We start from the raw sequence: 3,454 nt of genomic DNA on the forward strand, positions 1-3,454 counted from the left end.
TGTATATATACACTCTCTGAGTGGTTGGCGTTAGGAAGGGCATCCAGCTGTAGAAACTCTGCCAAATCAGATTGGCGCCTGGTGTTGCCATCCGGTTGCACCAGTCCTCAGTCAAATCGTCCAACCCATGCTAGCATGGAAAGCGGACGTTAAACGATGATGATGATATATATGTATTTGTGTGTCTGTGTTTGTCCCTCCACCATCGCTTGACAACTGATGTTGGTGTGTTTACATCCCCATAACTTAGCGGTTCAGTAAAAGAGACTGATAGAATAAGTACTAGGCTTACAAAGAATAAGTCCTGGGGTTGGTTTGACTAAAAAAAAAGTCTTCAAGGTGGTGCTCCAGCATGGTCGCAGTCAAAACGACTGAACCAAGTAAAAGAATAAAAGATTATAAACATAATTCCTTTTTTTTTAATGCATTTTGTTTGTTTAATTATATTGCATTATCTTTTTAGTGAAGGCATGTGGATATGAGGTTTAGGTATTTGGCTCACAATCATAAGGTCATGAGTTCGATACCCAGTGGAGCATTATGCCCTTGAACAAGACACTTTATTTTGCTCTGCCCAGTCACATCAGCTGGCAAAACTGAGTAGTACCTATATTTCAAAGGGCCAGCCTTGTCCCATTCCGTGTCATACTGAATCTTCCTGAAAACTACATTGAGGTTACATGTATCTGTGGAGCACTCAGCCACACACACGTTAATTTCATGAGCAAGCTGTTCCATTGCTTGGGTCAGATGGGACATTCATTGTCATAAACAAAGGAGTGCCAGCAATTATTTTTTAAAAATCTAATTGTTTATCTTTATTTTTTATTTATTTATTTTTAAGGATATATATTCTTCCATCCTGTATTTAATCTCCATGAGCATAATCCTTTACTTAACTAAGATAATCCTGCAATCCCCTCTTGCTCCAGCTCATGTGTGCCTATTATATCTTTAGATGTAACTTCTCATATAGCTGTATTTATTAATATATAATTCTTTCATATACATTTTCTTTTTTTACTAGTTTCAGTCATTGGACTGCAGCCATGCTGTAGAACCAACTTGACAAAAAGTGGCCAGAAAATCTCTACAAAGAACCGAAACCTGTACTTCTCAAATTCTGGCTGAACACTCTGTGCCATTACACTAAGAGCCCACGCCTTTATATTGCATTGGCCAAAAGTCCGTTCAGTTTTTTAAGTGGCAACAAGGTACAAGTTTTAAACACAAAGTGATTTATTCAATCAATGATATAGTTACAGTTTTGTTCCAGTTTCCACTGTAATGTAGTGGACAAATCCATTATTGCTTACTCAAAAGATTTCCTGTTTTACTAGTGGAAACACTTTCAGGTGAATTTTTACATCCTCTTCTGAGTTCTTTGTGGGAAAAGAACTCTGAAGAGGGTGGCACTATCATGTTCCTGACAAAGAACTGCATGTGCACAAGCATCAGCCCAAAGTCTTCCACCTCACAGCTATCTGTTGCATGTGATGGTACAGACATGTTCTCTGTCTCCCACTAGATCATCTTACCAGGGCTTTACTCTCATTCGATGTAGCAGCTACAGGCTGGAAGAGACTTTGTGGCAGGCCTCAGCACCAGATGGCTGGATGTGATTGAGGAAGATCTCTGGAGCTTGACATCACCTCGGGATATGCAGAGGGATTAGCATGGGACCACTACACATGTCATCATGTGTAGAATACGATGACATTTCTGAACGCACTATCTTAGAATGACCCCAACCCCATCAAGCAACAGCATGAAACCAAGCCAAGCCTTCAAAGTTGAAGGTCTGCCCGTTCAATGAATTTTGAAGAGGGCAAAACAATGTAGAGATGGAAGATCGACCTTAGATGGAGAATGCAGCAAAATTTCCCAGCCAAGAAGTGTGGGGTTTGGCATTGCCATCATGAAAGACAATATTCTTACAAATAGCAAGTTTTGAATGCTTCTAGTAGATCACTGTGCTTGATTTGCCCAGCTGTTTATCGTACACATTTGAACTGATTGTGCTGTCCATGAGAAAAAGCTCATAAAAGACAACACCCATCCAATCCTATCAAATTGAAAGTATAACCTTCTTCAAGTGAAATCCTGCTTGAGAGGTTGTTTGCTGTGGTTTACCTCACTTCCCCCCATTGTTGACATTATTATAGATGGTTCATATTTTTGATCCATGTCACCATTCTCTTAAAAAAAAAAAAGGATCGTTTTCTTCGCATTTCTGCGACAAATTGCAGATAGAAATCATTAATTTCTCTTGCTGCTGCCCTTGCACTCACCCATTTCCCCCACAGATAGCGTAAAATGGCTCTAACTACAATATTTTTCATCACTTCTTATCAAAGTCGTATAATAAAAAACAAACAGTTGATGTTTATTTGTTATAATCTATGAAAATAAGGAAGAAACAATTCAGCAACGATTGGTCAACAAGTTGTCTCAAATTAATGAGAGAAACAAGTTTGCAAAAATCACCAGTGAAAATTCGAAAAATCTTTTGACTCAACCTTGAGTGTGCCTGTGTGTGTGTGTGTGTGTGTGTGTGTATGTGTGTGTGCGTGTGTGTGTGTGTGTGTTGAACATCTATATAAAATATATATCGATATGCAACAGATGTAAAATATACGCGAATACATTTATGTAAACAATGCGATTTAAACAATACTTACGTTCCAGCTGCTAGGAATGTGTGTAATATGTAAATTGATCAATCCAGTAGTATTACACCGCTAAACTTAATAGGTATTTAAGCAATGCGTTCGTGGATAGCTGATGGTGCTGATGGAAGAGCAATAACACTTGAAATATTCCATATATATATATAAAACCTCATGAAGGAAAAATTTATTAATTATTCCCCATAAATATATTTATTTATTTATATTAAGGGCATTACTATACATAAATGCCTCACGCTAGGAGGGACTCTTAAAGTTAAAACTAAATTTAACTGGAATATATTCAATACTGAATTTTATTCTGAGATGCAATTCGAAAAGCCCGCCTCTTACATAGATATATAGGTGTAAGCAATTTCTATCTACTATGCTGGATACATGTGGTGTTTGTCTGGTATGTTGATTTTTGTTTATTTTTATATGTCTTGACAATGCTTGTACTGATGAGAAAAGAGTGTGTCTTGTGCACTAATTTCGAAATCATCTGATATACAGCTGAGTCTGGTTTTAGGAGGCTCGCATTCAGAGTTGCATCCCCTCGCGTTCGGTACTATGTGTTTATTATGGTAGTTTTAACTTTAAGAGTCCATCCTAGCGTGAGGCATGTATGTATAGTAATGCCCTTAATATAAATAGATATATATATTTATAGGGAATAATTAATAAATTTTTCCCTTATGAGGTTTTTTCATGCTAACTACTTGATAAATTCTTATAAAAATTTTATCCTATATTTAAATCATATATATATATATATATATATA

Source organism: Octopus bimaculoides, chromosome 28, assembly GCF_001194135.2.
Source record: "Octopus bimaculoides isolate UCB-OBI-ISO-001 chromosome 28, ASM119413v2, whole genome shotgun sequence".
In the NCBI taxonomy this organism is placed as follows: domain Eukaryota; kingdom Metazoa; phylum Mollusca; class Cephalopoda; order Octopoda; family Octopodidae; genus Octopus; species Octopus bimaculoides.